The 24092-nt window shown below is 42.6% G+C and overlaps 1 protein-coding gene and 1 pseudogene across 5 annotated transcripts in view; both read left to right on the forward strand.

Moving 5' to 3' along the window:
• LOC148019236 (mRNA export factor GLE1-like) overlaps positions 1–24092 on the forward strand; it is a 150493-nt gene that overhangs the window by 32994 nt on the left and 93407 nt on the right. The gene's annotated exons all lie outside the window — the stretch shown is intronic.
• LOC148019237 (uncharacterized) lies at positions 4357–4967 on the forward strand (annotated as a pseudogene).

Here is a 24092-nt window from a genome sequence, read left to right on the forward strand (position 1 = left end):
GACTGATCTTGATCCAAAGTTAGCTCTAATTGAAAAGCTTTGAGGTAAAGTTGCAACAATTGAGGATGGTCTGCCAAGTCATTCACTTCCATTCACTTAGCATTTATTGGTGAATAGTTTTGAAACTTCAGTAAGTATCTTCTGGAAATCTTACCTTTGATCTTGCTCTCTTTATATGCGAAGATTTGCTCAGGTGCCAATATCTCATTTAGCTCCTCAACCTCTAGTTGAATTTCAATAGATACATCCTCAGGCATATCACCATGAAAAGGCCTCAACAAGCTCAAGTAAAAGGCATTGTATATCCACTAATGCGGAGGCAAATTCAGCCTATAAGCAATATCCTTAATCGTCTCTAATACTTGAAAGGGCCAATAATATCTCATGCTGTAACTAGCCTTCCTCCTTGGATGGGGTGGTAAATAATCAGATTAAGCACTATTTATGGCAATTAATAAATTCACAAAACTGAAATGCACATTTTACCATATAATCTTGGACATTGGATACCCTGTTGGCCCCAAAACTGGCGCCCCTTTTGAGTATTTATTAAACTTAATTGAAGAAGAAGTTAATGTACAATGGTATGATTTGCCCCTTGATTCGGGCAGTCAATTGGCCTTCACCCGCTTTGATGGAGATGGAAAATTCCCCAAATTCATTGATTTGTTGGTTCCTCCACTTGATTTTGACTAAAAACAACTTCAGCCCAGTTGAATCCAAGTCTTCGAGCTTCCAATTTTTGGTGCGATTTCCGAGGCTGTTGCTAAATTGTAATTTTTGCTGTGCAAATTAGCGTTTACAACAAAGAAATCTGAAATTTCTCAGCCTTTGGTGATCTCACTGCTGTAATCTTTGGAGCAAGGTTGTAGAAAGACTGGGAGATGAGAGAGAATGTTGAGGAGAGAGAAAATTCAGACTTTCTTCACGAGAACTGAAGAAAATCCACCATTTACTGCTGTTGCCCTATCTCAACAGCTTGTAGATGCAAAGAACTGAAGAAAATCAATCATTTGTTGCTGCTGCCTTATCCCAACAGCCTGTAGATGTTGTCACCTGTTGTTAATTGGTCTTCTCTTGCCCTTGGCTGCTTCAGAAGATTCTTCAATGGTTGTAAATCAGAGTAGCAGCATCTCCTCCTTCTCTCTTGCAGGCTGAATAAACCAAAAATGCCTCTCTCCAGTCTCTAAAAACGTTTTTCAGTCTTGCATGGGTATTTTTGACAAGTGACAGCCTTTTCAAACGGTTTTTCTAGCATTATCCATAATTAAATATTAATTTTCAGTCTTTAAATATTGATAATTAATCTAATAATTATTTCGGTGCCTTGAAAAATAATATGACTGGCCAATAATTAAATTGGCTCGGCAACTTCCATTCTTGAGTATCTTTGCATCATCTTTGACCATCAAATTGGCGTTAGGTACCATTAAGCACCACTTTCCTAGTATCACCAATTGACACTTATGGCTAAATGAATGACCTAGGCTAACAATTGGCACCAGATACCACCAAGTACCTGTGGGGCATAACTCATAGCAACTTTTGCGTTTGACATCCCATGATTTCCTCAGGTCCGAGCTCATAAATTTACTCTAACCCTAGTTACACCTCACATATGGAACATTTACTTAACCATGTGATTAAAAATTAATCCACATGTTAAGTGAGGTTTCAAAAATCCATGTCCTCATGACACATGCTCAGCTTTGGATATAATCTCTCTCTACCTTCATCTTTTCCAGCTTTGCCTTTTCAATATGTAGCAACATATAATCACTGTTTGCAAATTGCAAAGCATGTTTATGGTGATTGGTTGTCTTCTTTTGCTTCTCTTGAGACCTTTGAAGAGCATACTTAACCTTTGTATAGGATACATCTATGTTTTCTACATACTGATTAGCCTCAAAGATTTTGTCATTTGTGTGCAAAACTGGGACACTTTCTTGCCACCTTCCACAATCTCAAACGGAACTTCGCTAGTGGAACTATACACTGTATTGTTGTATGCAAACTCTATCAAAGATAAATATTGCTCCCGCAATGACTTATGCTAAAAAACATAGCATCTCAAGAGATCAAGCACTCTAGAATTTGCATCTTTAAGACTGACCATCTATTTGCGGATGGAAGAATGAAGGAAATTTTAGCGTGGTACCCATGTTTTCAAATAGTCCCTTTCAAAATAAACTGGTTATCCGAGGGTCTCGATCAGTGATGATCGATTCTAGCATGCCATGATACTTAAACGCATGCTGCAAAAATAAGTGTGCCATGTGATCGACATTTATTTTCTTTCTCACTGGAATGAAATGGGTCTACTTATTGAACTTGCAAATAATGGTCCATCTTCTATCATTCCTTGTAGGTGTCCTAGGAAGCTCAAAGATAAAGTCTATAGCAATGCTTTGCCAAGACCTATCAAGAATAGGCAAGGATTGCAATAAATCTGGCATCTTTCTCCTATCATACGTCACCTTCTGACTATGATGTACGTCTTGATAAATTGCTCAACATTATGTCTAAAAGAAGGCGAATAAATGAAATGCTTGTAATGAATGAAATTTTGCTCCATGAGCCTTTGTAACAACCTTGGAAAACCATTAGTACTTGTACTTCTAGAGTTTAATATAAACGGACACAAGGTGCTATTGTAACTATCTCGTGCTCATTTTACTAAAACAATTCCTCTTGATCTAGTACCCTAGCTTGGGATGTGTACCAATAATACTTTTTTGTACTTTCTTAGTTGGCAGCCATATCTACCTTGTGTTGCTAGATTACTGGAAGATTGATCATTGGCATGGCTATGTCTATGCAATTCTTTGTTATATTTCTATCTCATTAGGAGTAGATAGTTAGATTTCATGGTGATTAGGACTCTTTTACATTGGTATCAGAGCAGGTTTTAGGTCTTATCATGGAGTCATTTTTATGTCACAATCTAGTTACAGACATTAGGATAGGTAACTACAGTTAGAAATTTGGTCATAGGGTTTGGCTACATCCTGACCATGACTAAACTGGTTGTTCCACAACAAACTGTGTTTAATTTTGAAGGATATGGCCAAGATCTACTGGACATAGTGGAGACTATATTCTTCTCTACTTTTCAGAGATAGGATTTTCCTTTACCCTTTCAACATAGAAATAGAAAACGGTCGGAACAGCCCCTCGGCATGCGGAATCGCCGTCCGCGGCACGAAGCCGTCATGGGATGCGTTGTGAATTGGTGGAATGTTCCTTGTCCCATTTCAGACAGGGAACGCACCAAGAAATGCATTCCCTGTTGTGCTTCCTATCTAAAACGAGACAGGGAACGCCACATGGCACCCACTTACCTTCGGCCGGCTGTTGGTCCTACTCGATCGTCTACGATTGCGCATTTCTCCCGCTTCTCTCTTGCCTGTTGCTCCCGCCCGAGATTGTCTGCCCATTCCCAGCCTCGTGACTAGTCCGCACAGTGCCCCAACGCCTGTTTCCTATTGCCCTGTCAGTGGCCAACCGCCAGTCCCCCTGTCTCCTTCTGCCTCCAAACTCTCTTCTTTCTTCTTTCTTCTCTTTCTTCTCTTCACTTCTGCCTTCTCTTCTTCCTTCTTTCTTGGATCTTCTTCCTTCTCTTCCTTCTTTTTCTCTTCTCTTGAGTCTTCCTTCTACTCCAAGTTCTAAGTTCTCCATTCTTTTGCTCTTCTCTTCTTCTTCTTCCTTCTCTCCTTTTCCCTTCTCTTTGGACTCTTGACTCTTGAGCCTTCTCCCTTCTTCATTCTCTCGAGACTCGAGTTCTCACTTCTCTCGAGCCATTTTTATTTCAAATTTCAGCCTAAAATGGCTTCATCTTCCCGCCCCGCTCGTCGGGCTGGTGGTCAAGGAAGAAAGTTCGATGATTGGTCATGGTGGGAAGAATTAAATGCTGACTCCCCATTGAGTGGTGGAGGATCTCGACCATGGACTTGCAAGCTTTGCCTATACAAGCGAACTAGTGGAGCAAACAAGGTAATCCATTGAGCCGAGCATTTGTATATCAAATTTTTATTGTTTTTAATTTTTCAAAGTTATTTAAATATTAGAATATGAAATACCAATTGCCACTTGTTCCGTTTTATGCATAATCAGATCCGAGCTCATCTTCTACATGAGCCAAATTCAGAGGTACAGTTTTGTTCGAATGTGACCTTGGAGAAGCAAAGGGAGCTTCGTGACCATGAATTAGGTCAACAAGCTTATCTTACATCTAGACCACGACATGTTGCAGTTGACTCTGCAACTTTTGTGACACCATCTCCATTAGAAGTATCTAGAGTAGGGTCAATATCATGAAGTGCTACCTCCACACCTACTGTAGGCATTGCATCGGCCATGGCATCAACAACGCCACATGTTGCACGTAGACAGAGCACACTTGATGCTAGTTGGGATCCCAAGAAGAAGGAAGAGGTGGATACATTAGTGGCACGCTTTTTTTATTATGACCAGGTTCAATTTCGTGCAACCAGGTCAGAGTATTTTAAATTAATGTGCAAGAAGATTAGTGAGTATGGCCCTTCGTATGTACCTCCACTATCAGAGACCTTATGTACCACTTTGCTCGACAAGGAAAAGTGCCCTGTTGGGCAAGCAACAGTGACTAGAAAGAGCTTGTGGGCTAAAAATAGAGTTTTCTTGATTGTTGATGGTTGGAGTGATACATGCAAGCGATCTATTCATGGTATGGTTGCTTATTCTTGTGGGGAAATGTATTTCATATCTTCACATGATTTATCAGGGACAGGAAAGTCAGTAGATATACTTGCAACAGAGTGGGTTACATGTATTGAGCTTATTGGCCCAGAGCATGTTGTGGGATTTGTTGCAGATGGAGAGCCTGCAAATAGGGCAGCAAGTGCTATTATCGAGGGATATTATCCGCACATCATAGTTTCATATTGTATGGCTTATTGCTTGAACAACCTACTAAAGGATATTGGTAACCTGTCATGGATTGCACCTGTCATAGATCAAGGAGCTCAAATGGTTAGCTTTGTTTTGAATCACCTGTTTCTTCGCCATCACTTCTCTTTGAGGTCGAAGAAGATACTTTTAAAATACTTTGATACCAGATTTGCCTTTAACTTCTTGATGCTAGGAATATTAAGAGAATGTAGTGGTGCCTTGAGGCAGTTATTTCTTAATGATGAGTTTACCTCATCAACATTGGCAGATACTCTTACAGGTATCTTATACTTGGAGAAAGCAAATAACTCCACTTTTTGGGATGATGTAAAGAGGATAGATGCTATAATATCACCTATTGTGCATTTATTGAGGGTTATGGATGCTATGCAACCTTGCATTGACAAGGTATATGAGGCTATGGATAGGTTGAATGAAAAGTTATACGAGTTGGCACCAAATGATGAGGCATATGAGGAGATACACCATTTAGTTGTGACGAGGTGGAACTCTTATAGCTCACCCATGCATGCAGTTGCATTTGTTGTGGATCTTGAGTTCCAAGGCAAGGGTCAGGAGAATGACATTGAGGTTATGGATGCATAGAGACTTACATTGCCTTGTCTAGTGCTTGATCATGGCACTAGATGAAAGATCAAAGATCAGCTTTCATGTTATAGGACCTTTCGGGGTTCTTTTGGTTGTGGGGATGCATAGGAGAATCGCTGTAAGATTGGGGTAGCTTTGTGGTGGGAGGACTATTGTTCAGATGGTCCTGAGTTGCAGTAACTAGCCATTCGTATTTTGAGTTAGTCAGTTAGCTCCTCTTGTTTGGAGCAATTGTGGAATACATACACTCACATTGCTTCAAAGAAGAGGAATCGTCTTGGTGTGGAGGGGGCAAACGATCTAGTATTCGTTAGTGCTAATTTGAGGATGTTATGTAACAGTATGATAACAAAGCCCGATCCATTCACAGAGTGGGAGATGCAACAAGAAGAGGAGACACATGCTAATGTTGAGGGAGATGCAGCAATTCATGGTACACATGATGATGAGGTTGGCACTTCAGGAGTAGCTAGAGCAGCCTCAAATCATGATGATGATCTTTGATTTAGTTTACTTATCATGAGTCTCATGATACATGACACATGTACATTGTATATGATATTATGATCATTGATGACAGTGTGATACTTGGGCTGTTGTGCCATGCCGATATTATATTTGTACTTGAGTCTTGCAGTCTTGCAGTTGCCCTTTGGGCTATTTTGGCATGCTGCATTTTGCTTCAGTCTAGATATTAGACTTTATATTTGTAGTCTTTTTTGGGGCAATGAGCATGTTTTTTCAAAGATTAGACTTCATATTTGTAATCTTTTAAGTTTTTTGGCAATGGGACCATAGGCATGTTCTTTCAGCTTAGACTTTAAAATTTAGTTCATTGTTCATTGTTTTATCATTTATGGCATATGTATTATGTATTTTATTATTTATAATTGAATAGCTTATCTCTTGAGCCTTGTAAGTTGCAATTCAATTTCTAATGAGTAGCTTTAGAATGATGCATGATATCTTAAAGTTAAAACTTAAAACGATTTATCCTTGTGGATTATATACCTTGGTTTTAACACTCCAGAGTCCACATGGATTATGAGTGAAATATTAAATTCTTTTCATGAATTGTAATTTTTTAAATGCCGTTCCCGTTCCCACGTCCCTGTTCCCTGGGTTTGGCGTCCCCTTCACCATCCCTGTCCCTGTTCTTCGTTCCCGTTCCCCGTTTCATGTTTCTATGCCTTTCAAGCTTGTTTGCAAGCTTCCACGGTGGATATCTTCCATATCTCTCTTCTTGAGCCTCCATAATTTAGCCAACCCTTGAACTTGCTTCTCCACATCAAATAGCACAAGAGGAATACCATATTGAAGAGGATTAAAGAAGAGGTGAACAACAGCAAATCAGCGCAATTTGCGCTGCCTCCAGAGGCTGAAATCTCCACTATAATAATACTATTCAGCAATCTTCTCCCTTCATGACTGCTGCAAGGTGCTAATACTCTCTTCTAATCACTAGTATGACCATCCACAAGTGCATTTGGATGTATTATTCTACTCCTTGAGCAATATGCTTCATTCTCCAAGCAGTATAAACAGGGACAGCAGCAAATATACTAAGATTTGTCCACGGTTTTCATTCTGTAGTGGTCCTGACCCCTATACTCAACTATTGAGCATTTGAAGCTTCTATTGTCAACATTGAAGGCCTTATTTTAACTCTTGAGCATTATGCTGCTCTTTCTCAACCATTTAAACAGGGGCAGCAGCAGTTATTCTCAGATTTTATCATGGCTTCAGCTTTGTGTTGATTCTAACAATTGCTTTTGAGCATTTAGAAGCTTCTCTTGTAAGCCTTGAAGGCATTAACCCGTTCACTCTTCCTTTTCTCCTCTTTCTCTTAACCCTAGACATGGCAGTTTGGGACAGGCTGCAGCAAGGCCCTTGTGGCTTAAATTGTCAAATCTTGGAGGGGATTTTACTTCTTTATGTTCTTGGGAGTGACCTTAAGGCCAAGCATCAATCATTGCTCCAACATTGAGCTATTCTTCCACCATTTGAAGCCTCTCTCTTCTCTCATTCATATTAGACAGCAATATTCATTCAAGGCCACTTAAAGACTTGAAGATTTACCAAGATTAGCATTTGATCTTGGTTTTGCTCTTGGCAAGAGGATGCTACAATATTGGGCATTCGATTGAAATTGTTCGAGATTTCAAGCTTTATGGTTCTTGATGCAAGCTTGAATATCTAGAGTCATCAAATCCATTGAAAGCATTCGGGAGCTCTACTCAAGTAAGATCAAAGCATTTGATATCAAGATTGAGCTTGCTTAGTGGAGAATTGTTGGAGATTTTGACTGGATTATCTTTACATCAACTTCTATATCTTCTTTTTCTTTTAGTCTGTGTTTATTCATTTGATGGGGGACTAATCCTATTGTTGTTAAAGAGAGAGTAATTGAGCAAGAATTCATCAAATTCCACATTGCATTTCATATAATGGATTCTCTAGGATTGAATTATGACATAAATGCCTATCCTACTTGATTCCATTGATGTCAGTTCTCTCTTCACGCATTCAACAATCCATTTTCATAGTTTTAGTGCCTAATCTTGACATTGACTTGTTTGAGTGCCATTCTTGAAAATCTTGATTGAAAAATCTATCAAAGAGGGTAAGGAAAGGTTCTAAAAAGTGGTGAGTTACTGCTGATTAGTAAGTTCTATCCTATTTCTTGTTATTCAGCCCTTGTATCATTCAATTCCTCGCATAGCATTGAAAATCTCAAAGATTCCTTTCTACTCTGCACTTCATCCATGTTTTCTTAGCCTAACATTGGAATTACCATATTCAGTACCCACGAGGAAAAAGCAAATGCTGGGGGAGACAACGAGACAAAGGAGAGGTGACCCTCCCTGGTTGTTTATGACCATGAAGGGGTGCACAATTGCAGCAGAGGAGATACTTTGCTTATCCTCAGTGATTTGGAGCTTGAAAAATTAATTGTAGGTGCAAGTACCTCTGAGATTTCACTATTTGGGTGATGTTGGGATTGAGACACTTAGTATTACAACAATAATTCAGTTATCCTTAGGGTTACATGCCAGAAGTGGTGCAGCAATGGAAGCATAGACAAGTGTTAAAATAAATTGTTGAACATAGGACAAAAGAGAGAAAAACAAGAACACTGTAAAAGAAGAGAACTCATAGATGTGCTCAGGAAACAGAATCCACATACAAAACACGAGAATGATGTGTACAATTGTGAGTCACTGGCTGTGTGGGCATTGGCACTAGCTCCTCTCTCCAACAGGAAGACCACCTGAAGAATGATGATGATTGAATGGGGAGAAGAAGGAGCCCTCAAATAAATAGTCCCAAAATATGCCAAATATGGCAGCTGGTCAGCCAACATTTAATGCTGGCCACAATACAGATTAAAATGCCCAGTCCATCTGGCATGCACACTTACACATGAGTTGACAAGCCTGCTAACATTACATGCATAAGCATGACCAAAGTAGAAGGTATTGCAGGTTGTGAATCACCTATAGGTATTACTAGATCATTGCAACGATTACACAACCACATTTTGGTTTTTGCAAGTTATTAGCCTTTTCCACAGGTACCTACAGCCCTCCCTAGAGGTTCCACATTGTTATTAAACATCATTTATAGTTTATAGGTGGTTAGAGGTCTGAAAAAAGGCTAAAACAGGGAGCTACCTATTTTGGACAGGTTTGGAAAATCGGTTCTAGAATTGTGTACAATCATTCTAATGGAAATTTGAAGTAGAGATTGATAAAGGACATCATCCTGACATTTCAAAGCAAAAATCTTGTCGTTTCAATATGCGGTTGAAAAGTTATTGGCAAAATACTGAAAGTAGGTCACTAGGACAACACTATTGCACCTATAACTAAGAACAAAAAGAATGATCCAATATTGGACAATATCCAAAAGGGGTTGAGAGCACCATAGTGAGCGAGAACTCTCTTAAGAGGCCATTTATCAAGGACAAGGTCAAGTGGAAATGAGTGTAACTAATGTCCATAATACTCAAGATGCTAAATGGATTGAAGAGGCTATTGCATCTTATGCATCTTACAACTCAAATAACTATCAATGATATCAAAGAGAATGATACCTACAACAATTCCTACGTTCTAACTTGCAAAGCTCATGTATATTTGAGATTCCAATGCCTAGGATTGTGAATCATCAAAATGGTGCAAATTTTGATGTTAGAGAACCTTCAAGAGCAAGGGAGTACAATCAGCAATTTCAAGCAAAGTGCAAACATAAGGCACAAGTCAATTTGAAGGTACATGATCAGCATGAGAACGTGCATGGAAACCCAAAACAAGAAGAGAATTATAGTGGTTGCGAATCGTGATCCTTTCTATAAATCTTTTTATGTTCAACTTCAAATGTATCTAAGAGAGTGGAGTTTAACCATTAGCCCCCACATGAAGAGAGACTAAAGGAACGTAGATGGTTAGCGACATTACAAAGTTATGACTTTGAGATTTATTATATGGTAGGACAAAACAATGTAGTGGCTGATGCACTTTCACATATGTGAGCATGTTTGATGTTGATCATCTCTATCATCTACAAAGATGGGATTCATGAAATCCAAGAGTACTTGTTGGATGAGCATGCTGTCATGATCATGCAAAAATTACACCAAGGTGATAATGAAGAATTTACAAATTTCACATGGGATAACTGTCAGCAGTTTAGTTAGTGCTTGTGTGGGCTATGCTTGACATTATTGGATATTTTAGGCATTTTATAGTGGACATATTAATGATTATTTAGGCATTATTGCTGGCCGACCAGCTGCCACCTCTGGCATATTTTGGGCCTATTTATTTAGTGGCTCTTCCTCCTCTCATTTAGTTATCATCATTCTTTAGGTGGTCTTCCTGTTGGAGAGAGGAGCCAGTGCTGGTATCCACGCAGCCAGTGACTCACTTGTACGCGCCATTCTCGTGTTTGGTATATGGATTCCATTTTTGGAGCACATATATGAGTTCTCTTTCTTTGCAGTGTTCTTTTGTTCTTTTATTCTTTTGTTTTCTCTCTCTTCTGTCTCGTGTTCAATAGTTTATTTCGGCACTTGTCTATGCTTGGCAATTATTGCAAAGGCTTCTGATGCTGCAAATGGCATAGTCGATGTCGAAAATGAAATGAGCAAGAAATAGTTACAATAGCACCTAGTGTCCTTTTATACTAAACCTTAGAAGTCTAAGTGCTAGTAGTTTTCCAAAGGCTCATGGGTTAAAATTTCATTTATTACAAACCATCCCTACCTCAAAAAGCTTTGTCCTCAAAGCTCGAGAATGGCAAAAATACAAAAGAACTGATCACATGAAAGAGCTTGATCATGAAGGTTTATTCTCCATAGAGCATTGAAGTATCCTCTATAAGAAGAAAGCACCATTATTGTTGCAAATCTCTGAGAATCTTGAGTGTTATCCAAAACAGGGCTGCTGTAGTAAAAGGGCTATAAATTTGGTTAGGAACCTTCAATGAAATAGATGAGGTATCAAAATGTTGAGGATATCCCAAAGTACCTATCCATGACATAAAAATCAAAGTTTGATATGGTTAGGCCAATTAATTTTACCGCAGAAATTTAATACAAATTGTTGTTCCCTATTCTATGAATCGTGAATCCTCTTGAAGAAGCCATGGAAAATTGTCCAAAAGTAGCCGGTTACCATGTAGACTCTTCCAAGGGTAAACCTTGCCATTTGATGAGGTACTCCATGACAGTATAGTTCCTTAGAACCTTTTCATGCTAACCAATAATCTTTTCAAGTTCATAAATGATCAACCCTTGAACATCAAGCCCCACATGTTTCTTCAACTAAGACATTTGGAAATAAAACAAATCCTCTTGATTTAGCACCAGCTTGGCGTACTTAGAAAGAATATTTTTTTTGTACTTTCTTAGTTGGTAGTCATGGTCACCTTGTGCCATTGGATTAATGGAAGATTGATCATTGGCATGGCCATGTTTGTGCAATTCTTTGTTATTTTTTTGTCTCTTTAGGAGTAGATAAGTTAGATTTCTTGGTTAGAGTAGGACACTTTTACAATGCTCCACTCTATTAATTGTAGCATCAATATCTCTATACCTTGCATGAGGAGCATGACTCTCAGTGATCACCTTAGACCTCGACTACTTTGTGACACATAGCTGTCCATGCATCATCAGAAAACCATCTCTTAAGTACAAAGTGGTCATGCCTCTGGCCATCGCAAAGCTGATTATGTACTTTTGCAAAATTGAAACCAACAGCTTACTAATCTTTCATAGCATCTAATTGAGTGTGATGTACCACAATGGTAGCCAAAATCTAAGGCTTATGTGACAATGCATTAACCACCATATTCTTTTCCCCGTGCACAATCTGAAAGTGAAACATAGACAAGAAGTTGGCCCCATCTTATATGTTTCTTAGACAACTTAGTTTGAGTCAAAAAGTAGCGCAATGTGTTATAATCCATTTGCATATTATCATGAATAACTTCTAGTACATTCTATTTGGTATAAATTAGGATTATGGATGATGCAAAGGCCTATATGGCAGTCATATAATGTATACACATTGACACAGCAGTTGTATAATGTCTGCATGCCACAACCAATTTGAGAATGAATAGAAGATCTTACAAAGGTAGGTGCCAGAATACGTGGATAGTTTAAATTATAGAGGCATGTTCACACAATTGCTCCAGATGAAGTATACAATCATCCGCTGTTATGCATAGAGGATATGGTTATTTGAAGGCTAGGAATCCATGCATGTTGGGATTTTCACTTTTGGAAGGTCAAGCAATTCAGAAGGATTGGTATCTTCAGTTAACTATCTGTTCCTTTTTGAATGTTATATATTGTACAAGAAATAGGTGACAATGCATGTTCTAAAAGCCTTACTCTTTGAGTTTGCAAGTGTTTCTCACTGTCCGGAATAAAGGCCCTCATGCCTTTAAATGTGCTTGGGTGTGAATACACCCTTAGCACTTGTACTTACACATATATATATCTATCTAAAAACCTAAAGGTACACTCATCATTGTACCCACAAACGTGCTCACTCTTTGCTATTGCTTTCTCTCTCGCACTCTCATTGTATCCACAAACGTGCTCACTCTTTGCTATTGCTTTCTCTCGCACTCTTTTTTTCTCCGCAACCAAGGAACACCCACTGTCTCGATCTTCGTGTCCCTCCCGGTCTCTACAAATTGGTATCAGAGACATCAAGTTTTGCGCACTTTCCGAGATCTAACGAGACCAGCAAATAGCTAGAGTTCTTGGCGACGTGTGTGTTGGGCTGAGGCAGAAGACCATGCGCGTAGAGGGCGAGTTGAGGAGTAGACGTGAGGTTGCAGACTGGGCCGTTGGCAGACATGAGACAGTCGATGGCCTGAGTTAGTTAGTGTGCAATGGGTAGCAGCTGATAGGCGATAGCAGGCATTGACCTGGTAGGCAGTGGGCAGCAACAGTCGTGAGGTGTAGCAGCTGGCAGCCGTGACCAAGCGCCAGAAGGCGCACGCGACCAAGAGACTACCAACGCTGACGACGTGACGGGGTGCCGAGCTGCATGCGCGTTGACGAGTTTAGTAGTGAGCGGGCTGCACAATGCAATTGCTGATGGCCTCCACACGCGACGCGACAGTAGGTACCAGGCGGTGACCTGCACGGTGGGTCCGTTGACCCGTCGTTCAAGCTTTTTTTTTCTTTCTAAAATTCTTTTTTCCTTCAAGTTTCCCTGTCGAGGATTCACGCGTGGAGGCACAACTCAAATTTCCGTGCAATTCAAGCCCAGAAATTTGGGGCTTTTCCGGAAGTTGGGGATCTTAACGCAGAAATGGACAATCTGACTCAGAAATTGCAAAGTCGGTGCACATTTGCCTGGGAAATTTGGGGCTTTTTCACATTTTAGTGAAATTCTTTCAATTTCACTGAAATTAGTGCATGCACAACTTGGGAAATTTGGGGATTTGTCCAGATTTGGTGCGAGCAAGATGCAACAGTGATATGTGTCTTAGAAATTGCAGGAATTTGTGACATTTTGCCTCTGACATTTGGGGCTTTTCATGTACATGCACAAATTGGGCTGAAATTTACCCAATTTCTTGACATTGATGCACATTGGACCCGTGCAATTTGGGGCTTTTGCAGTTTGGGTAAAATCTGTGCAGCATTTGGTCATTTTATGTACATGCAGGTTGAATTCCACGCAATTTGGACATCAACACATGGTAAAATTTGGGGTTTTGCTGAAATTGCTCTATTTTGGCAAGATTGGCTTGTTCTATGCATGACAGAAAATGCAGATGTGTGGTTGATGCTTTGAGCACAAAAATTTGGGGCTTTTGACCGTTCGTGTCAAATTTTATGCTCGTGGGTACATGTACAACAGAAATTGCAGCTAAAATTTGGGATTTCTCATGTAATGTGATGCATATGCCCTTGGAATAGCTGTAATCAGTTGTGGAATGCTGTAGCACATGGTTTGGTGCTTCTAAAAATTTAATTACAGATCTGAAATGTGTGCTTCTGCATGGTCATTTATTGCTGATCGGTACTTGTTTGTACCTTGGTCACTTGCGTGACAGTTTTAGGCCTGCATTTGCTGTTTTTTGGTCACATTTGGGCTAAGAATCATGCTTGGCAGCAATGACAGCAGTAATTTGATGCACACAAAGAAGCTTGAAGGAGCACATAACTTTGCAGTTTGGCAAAAACAGTGCTACAATATCCTGTTGCAAAAGAAGCGGCCAAAGCCGATTAAAACCAAAGGGGCAAAGCCTGCGGACATGGAATAGGAAGATTGGGATGAGTTAAATGAGCTTGTATGCTCAACCATTGAGCTATCGATTTCTGATGCCTTGCTGTTTTACATTGAAGGTTTGGATTCTACATATGCTATATGGACTCGACTGGAAGAACTGTATGCACAGAAAAGTGCTGCAAGCAAAGTGTATTGGCTGAAAAAGCTTATGGATTTGTGTATGAAAGAGGGTACAATAATGTCTACTCACCTGAGTGAGTTTAACTCTATTTTCAGTCAGCTGGTTGCCTTGAAGTTCTTGATTGATGAAGAATTTAAGGCTATTTTCTTGCTTTGCACTCTTTTAGAGAGTTGGGATACATTCAAGACTGCTATGAGCAATTCGAATGTGATTCTTTTGTATGCCGATGTAGAGAGTGCTCTACTCATGGAAGAAATGAATCGGCAGAATAATGCATCTAGTAAGTCTTCTAGCGCTTTGCATACTAGGGGTAGATCACAGCAGAAAGATAAATCTGATAGCAAGGGTTGCAGTAAATCACGTGGCAAAGATATTGAATGCCATCATTGTGGCAAAAAGGGTCATTTTAAACGTGACTGCTTCAAATGGAAGAAAGAGAAAGGAAAGGGCAAGAAGACAGACTATAGCAAGGAAGAGAAAAAGTATAGTCAGCATAATAAGATCAGTGTAAAAATTGAAGAGGTGAATGTAGTCACTCATGACAGTGATAGTGGGAGTGACGTACTCTGTCTCTTCACACTTTGGTGCACATGCTTTACTTGCAGATACAGACGATGATATGCATACATGGATTCTTGATTCAGGTGCTTCCTTTCATGTCACCCTTGATCATGAGTGGTTTTCCGCTTATACAGGGTGTCGACATGATGTTGTCCATCTTGGGAACAACTATGCACGTGAGATTGTAGGTATTGGCAGTGTGCAGTTACAGTTTCAACATGGCTCTGTCTTTACACTTCAACATGTACGGCATGTACCTTAGCTCAAGAAGAGCTTGATTAGTACAGGGCAGCTAGATGATGATGGTTTTCATACCACCTTTGGTGATGGAAAATGGAAGATCTGTAAGGGATCTAGAGTGATTGCCAGAGGTTGTAAAAGTGATACTTTGTATCCTCTCCATGTATCTAGTGTGAATGATCATGTTGTTACCGTGACCGAGTAGCCAAGCGTTTCTTTGTGGCATGGCCGGTTGGGACAGATGAGTCAAACATGAGTGAAAGTTTTTTCTTGGTTGGGTTACTTCCCTTGTCTTCGTTATGCTGATTTTGAGCTTTGTGATCATTGTATTTATGGTAAATATACATAGATGTCTCATAAAAAGTCTCTTTCTTTGAAATCTTCTCCTTTAGAGTTAGTACATTCGTATGTATGTCAGATGCTAGGATTATCTTTAGGGGGAAATAAATATTTTGTCACCTTTGTCGATGATGCTATACAAAAGGTATGGGTTTCTCCTATTTGTAGCAAGAATGAAGTACTTGAGAAGTTTAAAAAATTCTTGGCATTGGCTGAAAATGAGACATATAAGACACTCAAGTGTCTTCGGTCTGACAATGGTGGAAAATATGTGTCCAAGGTCTTTCAGGCATTTTGTGACAACCAAGGGATAAAGAGGGAGCTCATTGGCCCTCATAATCCACCCCAAAATGGAGTTGCAGAGCGTATGAATCAGACCATACAGAATAAGGACCGTACAATGCTGTCTCATGCTACATTACCCCATGGTTTTTGGGCAGAGGCTGTTATGATAGCCGTACACTTGATTAATTGGTCACCAAACAGGTCTTTTGGGGGGGAGGGGAGTTCCCCAAGAAGCGTGGTCGGGCAAGCCACCTTCTTATGCTCATCCAAAAGTGTTTTGATGTGAGGCTTTGTGCACATTTGTAAAGAAAAACATAGTAAAATTGAGCCAAAGTCTTGTAAATGCATTTTCCTAGGATATGGTGACAAGGGTGAAATGGGGTATAGATTGTGGGATGCCGAGAAAAGGAAAGTAGTACGCATTAATGATGTTATCTTCCGGGAAGATCACTTGCATAAATAGCCCGAAAAGACCGAGAAGGTACGTAGGGTTGTATTTCGGAAAGAAATACCTTTTGGACAGCAAAATGTGCTCGCTGTACGGCAGCGATATACCTGCTGTAAATGAACCTGTAAATGCAGAAAACAATGCCGGAAATGATCAGCCAGCTATTGCCCATGATAATGAGCCACTACATGTGCAGGAACAGCGAGGACAACAAATTATTAATACTGATTTGCAGGCTGAAATGCCAAGATAGCATGCTAAAAATGCTCAACAGCTAGAAAACACTGATCGTTGGGTTAGGAGATTATCTAGGTCTACTAGAAAACCTGACAGATTTGTTCCTGGTGCAAACAATATGGCTGATTATGTCATGTTGACACAGACTGTGGTGAACCATCTTGTTTCAAGGAAGCAAGGGACAGATAGGACTGCAAGAAGTGGTATAAAGCCATGTTGTCAGAAGTGGAATCTCTTGAGAAAAATGACACTCGGGACTTGGTGCAGTTGCCTAAAGGGCAGAAAACACTTCCATGCAAATGGGTTTACAAGATGAAGGTCACTTCTAGTTCGCCACCAAAGTACAAAGCAAGATTGGTTGCAAAGGGGTACAAGTAGGAGCATCGAATTGACTTTGATGAGATTTTCTCTCCTGTAGTCAAGATGACTAGATTGAGAAGCATTTTGGGCTTGGTTGCAACTGAAGATATGGAGCTCATACAGATGGATGTAAAGACTGCCTTCTTACTGTTAGAGTGCAGCGATGCGGAAGCGTAGGGTAAAGACTGAGAGAGAGTGAACCCAGAAAAGAAAGAAAGAAAGAAAGTTATATTAATGTCTACAACAGGCCAAGTTGGCCTATGAGACCAAAATGTTGCATACAAATGTCTGGGAGATTTCAAAAGTCCCAGTGAAGCTAATATTTATGCTATGTTGAACTAAATTGAGTAGGTATAAAATGATATCTGGACTAGATACAATCTAGAGGTACTCCCAATGCGGTTTGGAACTGCTCCTGGGGTGTTCATCCTAAGATGTCCCGCATGGGTCGGTCTAGCATGGAGAGGCTAAAGCGGTGGGGCAGGGCCCTCCGATGGCGGTGTAGTATCCCTTGTATCTTCGACCAGTGTCTTCTACGGAGACGGGGGCCGGCGGGGCGTGGTCGCCGGGCTTTACCTCTCGCTGTGGCTATTTCTAAGGTGGTCCCCAGGGGCCGGGAGGCCGGTTGGGCTGGTGGGGCCTCGGTGGTGGGGAGGGTAGCTGGTATTTGGTAGAAGTCGTTGAGTGTGCGTTGGTTGGTGGCTCCTTGTCTTTGCTCCGTGGTTCGTAGGAGGTGGTCTCTGTGGCGTCGTATTTCTAGTAGAAAGAGCCCTAGGCATCTTTGGTCTTTGAATTCCATCACCTTGGAGAGTGGTCCGAATCCTTTGCTAAATAGACAGTGGAAGCGTCCCCGGATTTGGTAGTACACTGGGCATCTACAGATATAGTGTTCCTCTGTCTCTGGCTCGAGATGGCAGAGCTGACAGATTCGGTCTTTTGGGGGGAGGGGGTTGGCTCCGTATTTGCCCGTTTCGACCCGTAGTTGGTGTGAGGACGTGCGGATCTGTCCGATGGTACTTTTGACCCCGTGAGACAGGTGTGTGTCCATGTAGCTTGGGCGGGTGATGAAGCCGTCCGGGGAGATATGCAGGAAGTGTTCTCGGTAGAAAGCCTTCTTGGTTCCTAGTTCCGATGTGGGGGTCACCCATGTCCTGGCGGTGTCTGTCTGGATGATATCCATTCTGGTGATGGGATTTACCTCCTCTCGGCTGAGCTCCAGGTGTGGGCAGTCTAGGCTGTATTGTAGTGGGGAGAGGTGGTCCATGGAGCCGTAGCCAGGTCTCTGTTCGGGCATACCAGCACTCAGTGTCCCCTTGTGTTGCTAGCTGTTTGGATGACTTCAGGGCGAGTTTGGGATACCGGTGCCGGGGCAGGCCCCATATTCGGCGCAAGAAGGTCACAGCCTAGAAGAGGGCCTCAGCCACGAGGGGCGGTGCCCCCAGCTTTGCGCGGATGATCTCATGTGGTACGGAGGGCTTGCTTCGGATCATCCGTGAGATCATAAGTATTAGGGGTCTCTCCATCTAGTCCCATCCCTCATAGGTGGCCTCCTACTTAGGCAGTGGTTGATCATGTGGGGCTCTCCGCGTGTGGTAGAGATTGGACTCCCATATGGGAGCCCCGTACAGGAGGGCTGGTGTGACCAAGGTGTCAAAAAGCCAGAGCTTTGTCCGGGGTTCCTAGAACTGTATGCGGGCACATTGGTTCTCCATTGACCCGAGGGCTGCATAGCCTCGGGTTAGTCTATCTTCCGCGGCTTTTCTCAGGGTAAATCTCGGTCCAGAGAATGTAATCCTTAGATAGACGTATCTTTGGATCACGTCCACGGTTTCTCCACCGTATGTGAAGGGGGGTACCGACCGTCGGAGCCATTGGGTTGACGTGTTGAACACCATGACCTTGGTTTTCCCCAGGTTTACAGTTAGGTCTTTGTCTTGGCAGAAGGCCTGTAGTGCGTCTAGTTGGCGCTGCAGCCCTTCGGGTGTGCTAGAGACGAGGACTATGTCATCCGCATATAGTAAGATAGGTATCAGTGTCCCTCCCAGGCTCGATCCCTCCTCGCCCAATCTATCTATGTACTCTGAGATCTCATCAATGTAGAGGCCAAATAGGGTGGGCGAGAGTGGGCATCCCTGCTTGACTCCGATGGTGCTGGTGATCTCCTTCGACAGCCCTCCTGGTGCCCGAACTCGGCCCGTTAAAAGGAGACAGTGTAAATACCGAAAAGTTGTAGTGTAGTATGTTGTATAAGAGTGCAGAAATATACATGGGGGCAGAGGATATATTTGCGTTTGTCTCCGACTTGATGACCTCGATCTTTGTCAGCCCGAGCCTCAGCCAACAGATCTCAAGATCAGAATCTGAATAATGAATGACTGAGTGTGCCACCAACTGGCTATTTATAGCCAGAAAATAAAGAATGCCTGCACCAGGTTGCTTGCAGTAAATGCAGCCGACTGAATAAAATAATGATAAAATAGTCCGACTGCAGCTGCTGACGTGGCACTGTACTGCCTGACGCTGACGTGTCCCCTGCTTGGCCAAGAAAACATGCTGTACCAAACCACCCTACTGTGCAAAAACCCTAACACAGCTTGTCCAAGGGATGACTGAACCTCTAACACCCTCTCGCAGATCTTGGACGAGGCACTTGATTGAGGGATGTGGAATGGTAACAAAGTAAAGGCTGTGGAAGCGCCTTCGTGAACAAATCTGCAAGATTATCCTCCGTCTTGCAGTACTCCACATCAATGGTCCCATCCAGAAGCTTCTCACGAATGAAGTGATACTGGATCTCAATGTGCTTCATTCGGGCATGGAATACATGATTTTGCACCAAGGCAATGCAACTCTTGTTGTCGCATCGCAGAAGAGTAGGACGAGTCTAGGGGTAGCCAAGCTCCTCCAATAATCTCCGAAGCCACACAACCTCACATGTGGTGGAAGACATAGCCCGATACTCCACCTCAGTAGAAGAAAGGGCAACCGTGGGCTACTTCTTGTTACTCCAAGAGATAACACCTGTACCCAAGGTAAAACAGTAGCCTGTAGTAGACCGTCGGTGGTCCACATCGCCAACCCAATCCGAGTCACTCCAACTTGCAAGAACCAGATCTGAAGCATCTGTACCTGCTGGATAAGAAATTTCTAAGTCAAAGGTCCTCCTCAAATACCGAAGAATACTTAGGGCAGCTTGCCAATGCACCTGTTTGGGTTCAGTCATGAACCCCGCCAAAAGACCCACAACAAAACAAAGGTCAACATGAGTGTTGAGAAGCCAAATCAAGGAATACCCATATTATGCTTACCAGGTTGGCACAATATTTCTTTGTCGATTGTGAATTTTGAAGCGTCAATGTGCACATGGAAAGTGATGGACCAATCTAGGGCTCTTAAAATGTGTGTTGATATTAGATCCTACTTGAGCAATTCATAGGCTTATTGACACTCCTCTATCCACTCAAACACAATCAATAGTTTGTATGGACATCTAGCATTAATGCATAGTTTAGCATATGAATCATCAATAATATCATGTATGACCTAGGATGCTTTGAACTCCCTTATAGTTGGTCAAGGGGGGGAGATCCATGATCACTTTCCATGCACGCGGAGCCTGCTTGAGGCCATACAAGGCCTTCTTCAACCTGTAAACTTTCCCATTCGAGGATCCAAAGCCAGGAGGCTGCTCAACATAGATCTCCTCCTGCAATTCACCATTCAGAAAGGCCGACTTCACATCCAATTGATAGACAGTCCATCTTCTATAGCTAGCCAAGGCAAGAACAGCTCGAATAGTCACCATACGAGCAGTGGGGGCAAAAGTATCATAGAAATCAATGCCTGGGCGCTAAGCAAAACCTTTAGCAACAAGGCGAGCCTTGTGCTTGTCGAAAGAACCATTGCTAAGGTACTTGGTCTTGAAGACCCACTTGACACCAATCACCTTCTTGTGAGAGGGATGAGGCACAAGGGACCAAGTGTCATTCCTCTCAATAGCCTCCAACTCGGCTTCCATAGCCTTCCGCCAATGATCAGACTGCAAAGCCTCCTTCACTGAAGTGGGCTCACGATCCTGCATAACACGGGTCATGAAACAATAGTTGGAGCAAACAAGCTTCGTAGAATGTGCATGGTTCCTCCGTGACCTCTGCGGTCCACCTTGCGGTTTCCACTCCTTAGGGACCCCCTTGATCCCTGAATCTTGAAGTGTGTCACGGGCCCAACGAGGAGGAGGCAAGTCCTCTCCCCGTCGCTCTCCATCTATTGAAGACTTGGGAATATCCACCGGCGGAAGCTCCTCGGGGGTGGCTGGTGGAAGTGAAGACTCGGAATCAGAAGAAGAATCTCCATCAAAAGACTCTGGCTTCAAAGAAACTGTCTCAGAAGTCCAACTCTCCCTTGGATCTCCAAGAACTGGGTGCTCCTCACCCCCCTTCCATGAACCGCACATCTCAGCTCGTGTAGACATTTAGCTTGACGGGATCAAACAGACGATAACCTTGGGATTGGGAGATGTGGCCAACAAAAATTCGTCGTTGGGAAACCATCTCGAACTTGTCATGTTGCGTCTTCAAGATGTGCATATAAGCGTCACACCCAAAGATCCTGAAATAAGAGACATTAGGCTTAGTCCCAAAGTAAGCCTCAAAAGGTGTCATCGTGTCAACGGCTGAAGTGGGAGATCGATTGAGGATGTGAATTGCGGTAGTCACTGCCTCGGCCCACAGAAATTGAGATGTCTATCGGTGCTCCATCATGGTGCGTGCCATCTCGATCACACTTCGGTTCTTCCGCTCCAAAATGCCATTCTTTTGGGGAGTGTTGGTGTTAGCAAACTCTTGGTGAATGCCCCTATCTGCACAAAAACGAGCAAAATTATTAGACATAAATTCACCTCCCTTGTTTGAACGCAAGGTCTTGAGTCGCGTGCCAAAACGGTTCTCCTCAAAGAGAAGCCAATCCTTTAAATGAGAGAAAGCCTCCGACTTCAAAGCCAAGAAGTAAGGCCCAAGTCATCCTGTTGTAGTCATCTACAATCAACATGAAGTACAAGCTCCCCTTTAGGGACTCGGTCCTCATCGGGCCACAAAGATCCGTAGATACAAGCTCCATGGGTAAAGTAGACCGCCTCGAAGCTTTGTTGGGAATCGCATCCCGATGCAATTTCCCACGAATGCAGAGACACATGGCTGATGGCTCACCACTATATCCGGCAAACTTCGGACAAACGATCCTCGCGACGCCTTCCGAAGGTACTCATAGTTCAAGTGACCAAACCGAGCATGCCATAGCTTGGACTGTGTCTGAGAGGTAAGAAGAAGAGAGGTAAGAGCTGTGGAAGACTTTAATTTGTAGACGCCATCCTCCTCATACCCTGCAGAGAGAACCTTCCTCGATCCACGATCAAGGACTCGAACAATATCACTGTCGAACTCCACCAAGAGACCAAGAGTACAAATCTTATGGACCGAAAGCAAATGATATCCCAAGACTGGCACATGCAACACCTCGGAAGTGTGGGTACCACTACATCCATCTGGAATAAGCTGCATCTCACCCCATGTAACAATAGACACAGAAGAGCTGTCTCCAAAATGAGAATCTGCCCACGCGAAGGTCGCAAATGGGCAATACCATCAGAAGGAGTCATGTGCCGTGAGGCACCACTGTCCACAAGCCACTCTTGAGCCTGGGGATCTATCATTGCAACATGAGAAGTCTTCGATGTAGAGTCCTCAATGACTGCTAAGTGTAGAGAAGCAGCTGATGAGGGTGCAACCACTGCTCCAGAATCCTTTGTGTCCTTCTTCTTGGTGTCCTTTTTGTCTTTGTCAGGGAAATCCTTCTTCCAATGATCAGTCTTACCACAAATATGGCAAGTTGATTCCTTCTCCTTGTCCTTCTTGGATTTGTTGTCCTTTTTTTTCTTTTGGTCCTTCCCCTTCTTCTGAGAGGCTTGACCAACCAAAGCCTCCGATTTGGAAGCATTATGTCCCTTCAACTGTTCCTCTTGGTCCAAGACCATAGGAACCAACTCTTCCCACCGAAGAGCCGACTCTTGCCTTGAAGCAATAAGGGCGGAATAAAAAGTACCGAATCGTGACGGTAACTGGGATAGTAAAGTGATCGCCATGTCTTCGGAGGAAATAGGCTTCCCCGCATTTTGAATCGCATTTGAAGTTGCCGAAGCTTGTTGATGTGTTCCCAAAGCGAAGAAGACTTATTCACGGACAAAGTCCGCATCTGCATCTCCAAAGAAACCCGCTTCATCAGGGTCATCCGATTGTACATTCGTTTGAGCTCTAGCCATATCTCTTGAGCCACCGACAAGTGCTCGATGTGAGCTATCACGGCTGTAGTGCAAGACATAAAAAGAAAAGAACGACTCTTGGCATTTAGTTTGTCCCAATGACAGTGGGCCTTGGTCAACTCCGCTCGAGCACTGGAAGAGAGTTTGGACTCATCTAGCACCGAGGGCCGGTTGATCTCACACAAGCTCCTCCAAATCATAAGACTCTAGAATGGCCAACATCATCACTGGCCAGATGCGGTAATTGTCACCATCAAGCTTCTAATCCGATGGAAGAGCCGGTAGGACAGGCACCTTCCTGTCCATGATCGCCTGGAACTCCAAATCAGCCTCTGTAGACATGTTCACCTGCAATGCCTGCACAAATGCAAAAGCAGCCCCCTCTAACTGTGTAAACGCAGCCTAGTAGGGCTGTTTCCGTCTTTGCCCGTACCTTCTTCATTCGCCAGAGGCGATGAAAAGGTAAAATCTGCAATGGAAGACCTAAAAAGCAACCTTCCTCCCCTTCAAACAGCAATAACCTGCAGCAAATTCACCGATTGGACTCCTTTCCTGCACACCCACACTCGCTTCAGCCTTGATCCAATTCGCAGCCCTCCCGCTCACCCTCGAATCTTGGAAATGCAGCCTTGTGTCGCGTTGAAATCTCCTCTTCAGATAGGTTCAGCCCTGAGTGAGTGCATCTTGACCCCTCTGATACCATGTCAGAGTGCAGCAATGCGGAAGCGTAGAACAAAGACTGAGAGAGATTGAACACAGAGAGAAGAGAGAGAGAAAAGGAGACTGTAAAGGCAGAAAACCTGCAGTGTAGTATGCTGTATAAGAGTG

Source organism: Lygodium microphyllum, chromosome 20 (assembly GCF_053477565.2).
Source record: "Lygodium microphyllum isolate KBCC chromosome 20, Lygodium_microphyllum_v1.1.10, whole genome shotgun sequence".
NCBI lineage: Eukaryota > Viridiplantae > Streptophyta > Polypodiopsida > Schizaeales > Lygodiaceae > Lygodium > Lygodium microphyllum.